The 13,571-nt window shown below is 36.4% G+C and overlaps 1 protein-coding gene across 1 annotated transcript in view; it reads left to right on the forward strand.

Annotated features, from left to right (window-relative positions):
- The first annotated feature begins 522 nt into the window (after positions 1–522).
- The window catches only part of mdy (diacylglycerol O-acyltransferase), a 60,748-nt gene continuing 47,699 nt past the window's right edge, over positions 523–13,571 (forward strand). The window contains exon 1 of the mRNA XM_075296229.1: positions 523–676. The gene's annotated coding sequence lies outside the window, so the exon portion shown is untranslated. The remainder of the gene's footprint in view (positions 677–13,571) is intronic.

Raw genomic sequence — 13,571 nt, forward strand, 5'->3', positions numbered from 1 at the left:
ATTCACGACATTTTCGTGTCAGGTGCACACCTCTAATACCTAACCTACGTATATTCCAAAAATGTTTGCAAACTAAAGGATGTTAGGCACTGTAATAATAAATTAAAAATAATTTTTTATTACGAAACCTCAAAATGTATCCTATTTAAGACATAAAGCCTAGAAAACACCAGAGCTTGGTATAAACGAAATAGATTGTGATTTTTAAATAACTTTTTTTTTATTATTGCAAAATTTTTTTTTTTTTAAATTTGGTGATAAAAATTTAAACTATTTAAGGACATTCGAAAAACTTCAACGAAAACAAAACGTTTGTAATACCTGTTTTTCAAACATTTGTTTGTTTTTTCTTTGTGTGTAGTCATGGTAACAGTGTAACATCGTCAAGTTCAATGTAATGCATGCATTACCTTGAGCCACTGTACTTGCATTATTAGCTTGTGCTGTTATAGACATCGATAGAGAGACAGAAGAGCACGAAAACAACGACTCACATGCTAACAAAAACATTTCAGAAAATGTTTGTTCAAATCTAAATCTGCCCAGTTGTTTTCAACGCGTTGATCGGTTAAGATCTGCCTCATAAACGGGCATTAAAAAGAACGTCTTTTGCCACATCTCTTATTGTTCTTCTCCGTATCATTCGGCAACGTCTTGCATTTTTTCCGGTTGATCGGTTAGTACACATGTTTAGTATTGCTGTGCAGTGTCATATATTATGATTTTGTGATAACTCTATTCCTGATAACAATTGACCCACAACCTACCTTCCTCTTTTTGGGTGGTGCTCAAAAGATAATAAATGCCCAAAATCGCTCCAAATTCTAACGTTGTTTTAAATTTGAAAATTAAATAGAAAAAATCCATTTAATTTGGTGTGGAGATTTTGTGTATAATCGTTTAAAGTGAAAGAAGATAAAGTAATAAACGAAAGAAAATTTTTGATTGCGTGCGAAAAAGTGTATTGCTGCTGCTGGTATTGTTGTTTGAAAAGCAAGCAGCATCGACGTAGTGCCAAGTAAATGCCGCAGCAACAACTCAACAAAAACGTAACAGTTTTAGATCCTCTCCATCGATACATGCAATATTGAATTAATAGTGGATGCGTTCAATCATACTTCACGCATGCATATATTTTATTATTATTATTATTATTTTCAAACATTACACAGCAAAGCTTTTGTTTATAATGGGGATCTGAGGTAGTAGTGGGGGTTATCGTAACTGACTTGTTATTAAACAAGTTAAAATGAATGGTGAATTATGCCATCTCAATCAGCTGTTAAGTGAAAGGTGTGATATTTTGGCATGAGGTATTTTTATAACTTCTTGGAAACTTGATGCTGTAGGAACGCGTGTGTGTATGTAAAAATATATATTTGGTCTTGTGTGAATTAAAATATAGTTTCTACCCGATATATGTAAAAATTTTCTATACAGATTAAATTATATACAAAATATACTGATAAGAATAAAAATATATTCACAATGTGTACCTAATAAATTGCGGTATTGCAAATAATTGTCTACTGGTTAGTTAAAATATTCTCTGTTTACCTTTTGCCTCACGTGGCAGCACAGTGAGCAGGAGGGAGAGAGAGAGATAATTGAACCGTTGCAGTTACAGCAAGGAAGATGGGGAAAGATATTTTTTACATGCATGCACTGAGATAAATATGTTTATGATTTTGTCATAACAAGAAAAAATTAATTTTGACCTAAACAAAACTTAAATATATAATATTCATGAAGTCTATATAATAAAACGGGAACTTTCAAGGAGCAAGATGTTTAGCTTACACTCGAAGGTTTCACTTCCAGACTGGTAAGAACAATTTCAGTGATGGTTGGACAATATTAAATCGTAACTATAATTGTCATTAAAACTTATAAATTATGGAATTGGAATTTTATGGAAAATTGCATAAAAATAAGAAAAAATCATGAAATGTCTGTTTAGGGGATAACTGCTAATAATATTTGCTATAACAGCAACCCGTCTAAAATTTTCTAAAAGAGACTTGCTAAAATATCATTTGTTTTCTGGTTCTAGTTTGGTATTACGTTCACTATTTATGGTTTAAATGAATTAGATTTTTAAACCTCTGGCAAACTTTCCACATTACTGACCGGTTTGTCATGTTTCACCACAATTCTAGTTCTATTTATAGAGCATAATTTTGGACGCCCATGAGCCAATGTAAAGAAACTTTATTTGACAGAATCATACCCCCAGAAAAGAGTCAACGAAATCTATTATAGCCGATTTAACTTTATTTTAGTTCATGAAAATTACTTGATTTTAATTCAATTTTGCTAAGTGAGAGAACGTATTTCTTTTTTAATTATTTTTTGCTTACTTTAATAACGTGAACTAAAACTGAAAAAAGTTTTATACATATTTTCCTAAAATGGGTGAAGTTTTCTAAAATTGAATTCATAAGATTTTCACAAGAGAACATTTTACTTGTATCTTCATATAGCACTAAAAACATTTTTACAATTTGTAATTCCAATTTATTCCTCCAAAATAAGAAACTTAAGTAAAAAACAGATAAAAATTATTATTTTTAATAAATTTTCTTCAATTTGACAAAAATTATGAACTTTTTTGTATCCTGTTGTTACTAAAATATTCTAGTTAAAATTGTCTAATATAAATCTACATTTTCTTTCATGGTGGGTTCACTTTTTTTCTGGGTGTACCCTTTAGTTGACCACTTTCTAAAAAATACAACCTTTGAAAACGAAAATAATTTAATTGAAATATATTTTATGAATTTTATGGAAAATTACATTATTTTCGCAAGATTTTCTTAGCACCTAGCACCTTTTTCTGTAATACAAACAATGTAGATTTTTTAAATTTTACCTTTCGCCGCGGACCATGCAATTTGTAAGCCAACACACTATCCACTGAGCTATGTAGCTGTTATTGTCATCAATAGACAATTATCCATATAAGTTATATTTATATAGCACAGCTTGCGGCGCCCACGAGCCGATTAAACAAACTTTATTTAACAGAAACATACATTTAGTTGGGCACCGTGGAGCAGTACCAAGGGTCGTGGGTTCGATCCCTGCTTCGACCGAACATCAAAAATGTTTTGTGTTTTTTTTTACATATATTCCAGATATGTTCGGAAAATTCCGAAAAGATGTTTAACATCCCACCAAAAAAAAATTGGAAGTTCTTCCAAAGATGCACTCTCAACCATGTTATTTATTTTGACTACCCAGGAAGTTCTTTTAATTCAATTTTTCATATCTTGGTTTTTTCATACTTTTAATGGGTAATTTTAAATTTTTTGGTTTCAATTAGGTTAAAAACAGAGTAAGAATTCATAAAAGGGTACAAATCATTTAAATTTTGTCGAAAAAAATGCTAAATCCAATCTGAAAAAATTGTGAATTTTTGAAAATATTTGAGGTCAAACGTTTCCGACAAGCGTTAGAATTCAATAAAAATTTATAAAAAAATTAAAAAATTATTTATTTGACGAAATATCACAGAATTTTTTAATTTACATCCAAAACATTGAATTCGAATCACACCTACACACAAAAAAAAAATTCTGATTCAATCACGAATTAATTGATCCAATTAATTTTTAATTGAAATGTCTTCAATCACAGAAATGATAGTATCAATTAAAAAATTAATTGAAGGTCAATTAAAATATTAATTGATACTATTAATTTTCGTGATTGATTTTTGTTTCAATTAAAAAATTTGTTGATTCAATTAAATTTTTAATTGAATATTTTTTAAAACTCAATTAAAATTTTAATTGAAAAAATGTTCGTGAAATTTTTTTCTGTGTAAAGAAGTGATGCAAATTCAGTGTAACAGCTGTTGAAACTGAGGACTTCCATCCTATGACAAGCCATGTTAAATTCATCGCTTCTGCGTCAGTTTTCAACTACTTCCGGATCCAAAAAGAACATTTTCATTACGTTTTTGGCAACGCTTTTTTGCTGGGATTACAAACTACTATATTAAATGTTTACTATGAACTGTAAAATGTGTCTTGTTAAAGACTTAAAGTCAGAAAAGAACAGTGCTTGATATAAACGAGATGGACTGTGTTGTTGGTTCAAAAATATTAAAAAAATATACCCTGCGCATAAATATGGGAAACATTTAAATATGAACCAATTTTGAGGCAACTTCGCAAAAGTGTATTTATGATTTATCGGTCGATAGATATGTATTAGAAATAAAGGAAAATTTGAGTGACTTTTAAAAGTTTTCGAATAAGCAGTGGCGATTTTATAAGGAAAATGTTGGTATTTTTGCCATTTTTGCCCAAATCGGAAAAACATATATATAGAAGCTATATCGAAATCTGAACCGATTTCAACCAAATTTAGCACGCATAGCTACAATGCTAATTCTACATCCTGTGCAAAATTTCAACTAAATCGGAGTAAAAATTGGCCTCTGTGGTCATATGAGTGTAAATCAGGCGAAAGCTATATATGGGAGCTATATCTACACGCAAAAAAATAATTCTTTCCTCCCAAACGAAATTTTAGACAAACAAAGTTCGTTTCTCATTTGCTTTTCGCTGTAAGGAAGTGTATTTGGAAGAAAAGTATATACTTTTTGTGATAAACGTTTATTCTTTTCCAGGATGTAAAAACAATTTCATAAAGACTAACTCAAAAAATTTTTTTTTCTAGCTAATTGCATTTTCCCTCACATCTTTCTCACTTCCACGAAGATTTTTAGTTCTTAGCACCTTTTTCTGTAATACAAACAATGTAGAAGAAATTATACGATTTTATAAATTTTTAAAATTGTTTTACCTTTCGCCTGGACGGAGAATCGAACCGCGGACCATGTACTTTGTAAGCCAACACAATAACCACTGAGCTATGTACCTGTTATGGTCATCAAGAGATAAATATGCATATAAGTTATATTTATATAGCATAGCTTGCGGCGCCCACGAACCGAATAAACAAAGTTTATTTAACAGAAACAAACATTTAGTTTGGCACCGTGGAGCAGTGGTTGCTACGTCTGACTCTCATGCCAAGGGTCGTGGGTTCGATCCCTGCTTCGACCAAAGTTTTTTTTTTTTTTTTTTTTTACATACATTCTACATATGTTCCGAAGATTCCGAAAAAAATGTTCAACATTACATTGTACTATATTAAATTTTGAACTGTAAAATGTGTTTTATTAAAGACCAAAAGTCAGAAAAGAAGAGTGTTTGATATAAACGAAATGGACTCTGTTGTTGTTTCAAAAATAACTTTTTTTATTGAAAAAATAAAAACTTTGTAACAAACGAATTTTTTTGGTGATAAAAGTTTAAAATTTTCGAAGCAATTCAAAAAACTCTAACAAAAGAAAAACGTTTTCGGTACACGTTTTCCAAACGTTTTTTTTCTTTGCGTGTAAATCTGAACCGATTTCAACCTACTTTGGTACAGACAGTTGGAATGTTAATTCTACTTCCTGAGTAAAAGATTGGCCACTGTGGTCATATGAGTGTAAATCGGGCGCACACTTGGCTACACTACTAATTGTACTCCTAGTGTAAAATGTCAACCAAATTTGGGTAAAACTCTGGCTTCTGGGACCGTATTAGTTCATATATTCAATAACATCTATCTTCTAAAATAAATAAGTCACTATTTTTTTAACCAGTTCCAAACCTTGTTGGTACACCCATGGACTACGACCCATATGTTTGCGTACCTATGTCCCCAAAGCGGTTTCTAAAATGGTTTCCTGATAATTGAGGGGTTTCCAGTGGAATCACACTATTACACTTGAACCCAATTGCGAATAACTGTTCCAAGATCATAATAAAACAAACGGAAACAATTGGATCTTGAAAACAAACGGAAATAATAGGATTTTAAACGTCAAGAGCATTTCATTAATCTTTATAATCATAGCTGGATAGTTCATATTATTGCTTAATTATTTTCTAATACCTGGCGAACTTGAGATTCATTTAAAAACTAATATGCATAGTTTATGAGTATTTTTACAATATATTAAAAAAAACTATAACTTTTATCCATGAACTTTGGAGCACTAAATTATGCTTTTATTGTTAACTCATTAAAAACAAGTAAGGAAAGTCTAAAGTCGGGCGGAGCCGAACTTTGGAGCACTAAATTATGCTTTTATTGTTAACTCATTAAAAACAAGTAAGGAAAGTCTAAAGTCGGGCGGAGCCGACTATATTATACCCTGCACCATTTTGTAGATCTAAATTTTCAATACCATATCACATCCGTCAAATGTGTTGGGGGCTATATATAAAGGTTTGTCCCAAATACATACATTTAAATATCACTCGATCTGGACAGAATTTGATAAACTTTTGCAAAATCTATAGACTCAAAATTTAAGTCGGCTAATGCACTAGGGTGGAACACAATGTTAGTAAAAAAATATGGGAAACAATTTTAAGGAAACTTCGCAAAAGTTTATTTACGATTTATCGCTCGATATATATGTATTAGAAGTTTAGGAAAATTAGAGTCATTTTTACAACTTTTCGACTAAGCATTGGCGATTTTACAAGGAAAATGTTGGTATTTTTACCATTTTTGTCGAAATAAGAAAAACATATATATGGGAGCTAAATCTAAATCTGAACCGATTTCAACCAAATTGGCACGCATAACTACAAAGCTAATTCTACTCCCTGTGCAAAATTTCAACTAAATCGGAGCAAAAAATTGGCCTCTGTGGTCATATGAGTGTAAATCGGGCGAACGATACCTATGGGAATTATATCTAAATCTTAACCGATTTCAATAAAATTTGGCACACTTGACTCCACTACCAATTGTACTCCTGGTGCAAAATTTCAACCAAATTGGGGTAAAGCTCTGGCTTCTGGGACTGTAGTAGGTCATATCGGGCGAAAGATATATATGGTAGCTATATCTAAATCTGAACCGATTTCAATAAAATTTGGCACACTTGACTATAGTACTAATTGTTCTTCTTGTGCAAAATTTTAAGCAAATTAGGGTAAAACTCTGGCTTCTAGGGCAATATAATTCCATATCGGGCGAAATATATATATGGGAGCTATATCTAAATCTGAACTTATTTCTTCCAAAATCAATAGGGTTCTATTCTGAGCCAAAACACATACTTGTGCCAAATTTGAAGTCGATTGGACTTAAACTGCGACCTAGACTTTGATTACAAAAATGTGTTCACGGACAGACGGACATGGCTATATCGACTCAGGAGCCCACCCTGAGCGTGTTTGCCAAAGACACCATGTATCTATCTCGTCTCCTTCTGGGTGTTGCAAACATATGCACTAGATAGGGTCAAGGCCTAAAGGAAAAAAAAAGTTGATGCGGTCCCCGCCCAGTTTTGTAGCATATTCGAAGACAATTTCAGAACACCAAAACTTTTTTTTTCCGTGCACCCTACGACCCCCCGAAATACAATTTATTGTGTTGTGTCGTCATTTGAAGTCCGGTCGAAAAGAAACGCATATCGTTATTCGTGGTTGATCAGGGGCCATATTTCGTGCATTGGTCATTTTTGACTCCGACGTCAAATTTGTTTTTTAATTTTTTTATTTCTCTTCGTATACTCCTATGATTCCCATTTCTGATAACCATCATAAAGATCTTAACAAAATATGAAACTTTTGCTGTTGAAGTACTTACTTATATTCATAAACAAAAAAGTTACAGAGATTTTAAAAAGTCAATAGGTCACCCTACACACCACCAAATAGTTTTTGCTGTGTTGTCATGATGTCCGATCGAAACCACATGCACATCTACGAAATTAATTTATAAGGCATTTAGAACACAAAACCTGTTTATCTGTAAATTTCTAACGGTACTTTTGTATACATACTCGTTGTTTGCACTACGGCATTTTCTGCGTTATGCAAAGTGCATGTGTTTTTGCTAGAACAATTTGAGAGCCCACTGTGTTAAAATTCTAACAATCACTTTCGCTACATGATTTTTTTTTTTTTTTTTTTTTGCTATTCAACCGTCGAACGGAACGGACGTGTTTTTCAATAGCGGATAAACTCATCGTAATAGGTACCTACTACGAATTTCAAGTGTGGTGGGTTGCTAACTTCAGGGCCCAGTGGACGGGTATCGACTGGAGTTATAAATCTGGGCAATGACCAAGAGTTAGGCCCAATTAGTCGACCTGTAGACGGGTCGACAGGTGGCGACACTCTGACAAGTCGAACTTTTTCTAAGGTAACGACATCAAAAGGAGGTAATCCCTCACGAAAGAGATTCAAGGAACGCAGAAATGCTTTGTTTATCCTAAAGAAGTTAGGATCAGTCGACCCAAGCACGCTGTCGGCTAAACAAAGCGATTCCTTAAAATGGGCTCAGGGAATTCTTGAGACTGGAAAAAGGGAACGATCGCCGGATGAGCTGCCATCCTCCAAAAGGGATCAAAGATCGTTTGCCTCAGTTGCTAAAGATAGCCTTGTGATGGCTATCATTAATAAAGGAGCATTGGACGGTATGGTTCCAAAGCAAAAATGGGGGGAAATTGAGAATGCTCTGTCTGTCGTCTACTCACAGGTGCTGGAAAAGTTTCCCGGCCCAGATCCTCGACACCAAGAGGCTGGTTGGTATCAAGGACGATTTAAGCTAGTCGCATTTGAGGACCAGAGGTCTATAGAATGTTTTAAAGCTGCTCTGATACTAATTGGTGAAGTTTGGGAAGGAGCTGCTCTAGAGTTAGTCGAGAAGAAAGACATACCGGCTAGACCTAGAGCACATGCCTGGATACCTGCAAACCCTTCTGACCCTGAATCTATTTAAATAGACTGAAACAATGCAATCCAGATCTTCCAACAGCTGATTGGAAGGTTGGCCGTTTGGATGAAGTGGATGGGCCAAGACGGCATGCAGTGTTTATATTGAACACTCAGTCTTTGCCACATCTAGCAAAGTCCCACGGCCGTGTATGTTATGGCTTTCATTATATCCAAATGAAGGTGTATAAAAACGATCAGCTAAAGGATTCAGAAATGGACAAGCCTCTGTCTGAATCAGAAGTAAGCGGATCCTCTTGCGAAGTCGAGGGAGATACCAAAGTTGAAGACATGGATAGATACCGTATGCGTGAGGAGGCTTCTATTGCCTCAGAACTCACCAAAGTCGAACCTATGGTTATTGCGAGAGTCACCGATATCTCTGAAGAGGACATTCTTGATGACTCGATTGAAGCGGCTGATGTGACGGTTGTTGAAAATCTCGATGGTCCTACGGATCCTCCAGATAAATCTTCATCATTGTAAGGCTGCATGTGCTGCCTTAAAAGTTCTCTTGATGAAAGGGGACATAGACATAGTTCTTATTCAAGAACCATATGTTTATAGAAACAAAATATGTGAATTAAGTACTCCGGGGTTCAAACTATTGCAGTATACTGGTAATGATGTAATTCGAGCCTGTATAATTGCTAAAAACGAGCTTAACTTGTTTCTGCTTCCTTCAATGTGCAATGCAGACACTGTCGTTGCCAATTTAGAAATAGCCAAATGCAAATATTGGGTATCTTCGGTCTATATGGGACATGACAGGGAGATGCCTCCATGTGCCGTTAAGACCTTAGTTGAGGAGTCACTGAAAACAAAGACGAAACTCATTATGGGATGCGATGCGAATGCGCATCATAGTATATGGGGAAGTAGTGATACTAATGCAAGGGGAGAGTCGCTAATAGAGTTTATTTTGCGTACTAATCTGGTAGTTTGCAACAAGGGAGATGCCCCAACCTTTGTCACTAAAAACAGGCAAGAGGTTTTGGACATCACCTTGGCCTCGCAAGAACTGAATGAAATGATATCTGAGTGGCATGTTTTAAGTGAACACAGCTTCTCAGATCATCGCTACATCAGTTTCAAATTTGATGTTCATATCACCAAGACCATATTTTCGCCAAATGTTAGGAAAGCTGACTGGAATAGGTATAGGGAATCGTTCAATATGATGATACCGGAAATAACAGAGACAAATATGAGAAATGTGCAAGATATCGAACACGCAGTGGAGCGGATTACTAAGGCCTTCAACATCTCACTGAAAGCTGCATGCCCTAGAGGAAAGCCAAGGGGGAAACATCGACCACCATGGTGGTCTACGGAATTAAGTAATATGAGGAAATCCTGCAGGAAGCTCTTTAACAAGGCAAAGTCCACCAGAGCCCCTGAGGACTGGGACGCTTACAAGAGGAATCTGAGAGGATACAAGCGAGAACTGAGAAAGGCTCAGCATAACTCTTGGAATGACTACTGCAGCAGTATTGAGAATACGTCCGAGGCTTCCAGACTACGGAAGGTTCTAGCATCCACCAACTCCGCTCCAGGTTTCATTAAAACATCGGGGGGAAATTAGACAACGTCCAGTGAGGAGACGCTGGAGGTACTATTGGACACACATTTTCCTGGAAATCAGACGGTTGAACCATGTACTGGCGGTGCCACAGTTGCTCAGCGGTCGTTTCCTGTCGAGGAAATTGTATCGGAAACTAGAATAAGATGGGCGCTAAATAGCTTTGGACCATTCAAATCCCCCGGACCTGATGGAATTACTCCGGCGGAGTTACAAGCTGTAACTGACAAAATTATCCCTTGGTTGTCAGTGATATATAAAGGATGTATCAACTTATCATATATCCCAGGAAAGTGGAGGGAAACAAAAGTCGTTTTCATACCTAAAGCGGGAAAAGCCTCTCACTCGAGGGCGAAGGATTTCCGACCAATCAGCTTATCCTCATTCCTACTTAAGACTCTGGAGAGGATGATAGATATTTATCTTAGAACTAGCATCGATTCAAGGTTGTTCTCGAAAGGACAGCGTGCATACTCGAAGGGCAGGTCTACTGAGACCGCACTACATGAACTAGTCAGCTTTATTGAAAGCTCACTATCTGTCAAAGAATACACAATCGTGGCGTTTCTAGGCATCGAAGGGGCGTTCAATAATGTCCATCCGAGCTCGATATTAAATGGACTGACAACTCTGAATGTTGATCCATGTATACTCAGGCTGTTAGACGAACTGCTAATGAAGAGACGTATTTCAGCCACACTAGGACAAGCAAACATACAAAAGTATGTGAACAGAGGCACTCCCCAAGGAGGAGTTCTATCACCTCTTCTTTGGAATGTTGCTATAAATAGCCTTCTGGTTACTCTAGAAAAAGAAAGAATAAAAGTGGTGGCATACGCAGATGATGTGGCTCTGGCAGTCAGGGGAAAATTCCCATCCACAATCAGAGATATTATTCAGAGGGCCCTCCGGATGACTGAGAAATGGGCGAAAGACAATGGTCTTGGGGTAAATCCTGCAAAGACAGGATTTACCCCATTCAGCAAGACAGGAACAAATTCCCTTAATGTCGTGCTGCATCTATTGCCTTTAGACATTTTGGCCAAACAGTCAGCTGCAACAACGGCTGTACGGTTGCGCGAACTATCGCTGTGGTCGGAAAAAGGTTACGGTCACAGTTCTGTCCTCAAAATAATGCCAGATGTGCCTAACGTAGTGGATTACACTTTGGCGAGTCCACTTTTCGACAAAAAGTTTGAGACTCTAATCCCCAACAGTGAGGCGTGGTGCACACAGACCCCGGGGAATAAAGAATATATAGATTTCTACACTGATGGCTCCAAATTGGATGGACAAGTGGGGTTCGGAGTATATTCTAATGATCTGGAACTTCGAATAGCGAAAAGATTACCTAATCACTGTAGTGTTTTTCAGGCTGAAATATTAGCAATAAGAGAGGTGGCGAATTGGCTGAGAAGTAATGTTCCAAAAAATGTGGGCATTAATATATACTCAGACAGTCAACCTGCAATAAAATCCTTGGACTCTGTGTTCCTCAACTCGAAAACGGCCATCGACTGCCGCAAATCTCTCAATGAGATGGCTGAGCAGTACAATATTCACCTAATATGGGTGCCTGGCCATAGGAACATACCGGGGAACTGCGAAGCGGATGAGTTGACAAGGCTAGGGACTACCTTACATATTCCAGGGGAACTAGAATTTGTTGGTATGCCCCTAGCTACCTGCAAGCTCATGCTGCGTGAGAAGGTCGTTATGATGGCAAATGTTCGATGGGAGAATTGCAAGGGTTGTAACGACACCAAGCAAATATGGCCCCATTTCAACTTAAACCGCACACTAGATATGCTAATGTTCTCGAGACGTCAGGGGTCACTCCTGATATCTGCTATAACGGGTCGCTGCCTGATAGGAGATTTTGCAAAAACTATTGGCGCGAAGTATAATGACTATTGTATGAGCTGTCATGATGCGGAGGAAAAAGAATCAATTAAACACCTCTTGTGTGAGTGTCCTGCATTTTGTGTAAAGCGCAAGCAACTTTTAGGAGCATATAGCTTCAGATTACTGGCGGATCTGGAAAACGTTAACTTAAGCAGTCTGCTACTGTTTTTGGAACAATCTGGTTGGTTCAACAAAGAAAAATAATCAAGAAGGTTCAGCGGTTAAAACTAGAAGTGCCCATATGTAATAGGTACTTTTAGTTAATGTGGTATCACAATGGACTGAATAGTCTAAGTGAGCCTGAATCTTAATCGGGCTGCCACTTTAACCTAACCTAACCTAACCTACATGATTTTTTAAGTCTTTCCATATTTTTGTGAGAGAAGGCTGTTGTTTTCACTTTTTTCAAATACTATCAACAGCCTTCTCTCACAAAAATATGGACAGACTTAAAAAATCATGTAGCGAAAGTGATTGTTAGAATTTTAAAGCAGTGGGCTCTCAAATTGTTCTAGCAAAAACACATGCACTTTGCATAACGCAGAAAATGACACGAAACTGTCGTGACACACGTGATTCACGCGTGAATCACGTGACTCGTGAACAAAATCTGAAGAAACTTTCGTGAATGTGCGTGAATGGGACTAAAAATAATATGTCGTGCGTGAGCGTGCGTGAGAAATAAAATCGGTTCGTGAATGTGCGTGAATAAAATTTCTGCAAAATCACTCTCACGAAAAAAATCAAGATTTAATTCTTTCTGATATGATAACTGAATTCTATTTAGCTGTCGAACTATATCCTATTTATTAATTTAGTTACCTTTCCTCTTTCCCGGTTGGAAAATGTCGTGAGGCTCGTGAATTTGTCGTGAGTCTCGTGAATTTGTCGCGAGTCACGTTAATTGTCGTGAATCGTGCGTGAGCGTGAGTCTTTAAAAGTAGTTCGTGCGTGAGCGTGCGTGAGTACCGGTTTACATTTCGTGAACGTGCGTGAGTGTGAGTGGCTACCAAACATATCGTGCGTGAGCGTGCGTGAACAAACATTTTGCTTCGTGAATGTGCGTGAGTGTGAATGAAATTTCACTCACGTGCACACCTCTACTTTGCATAACGCAGAAAATGCCGTAGTGCAAACAACGAGTATGTATACAAAGGTACCGTTAGAAATTTACAGATAAACAGTTTGTGTATATTAAATACCTTTCAAATTAATTTCGTAGATGTGAATAACGATGTGCATGTGGTTTCGATCGGATATCATGACAACACAGCAAAAGCTAT

The sequence above is a fragment of the Haematobia irritans genome, chromosome 2, assembly GCF_050003625.1.
Source record: "Haematobia irritans isolate KBUSLIRL chromosome 2, ASM5000362v1, whole genome shotgun sequence".
NCBI lineage: Eukaryota > Metazoa > Arthropoda > Insecta > Diptera > Muscidae > Haematobia > Haematobia irritans.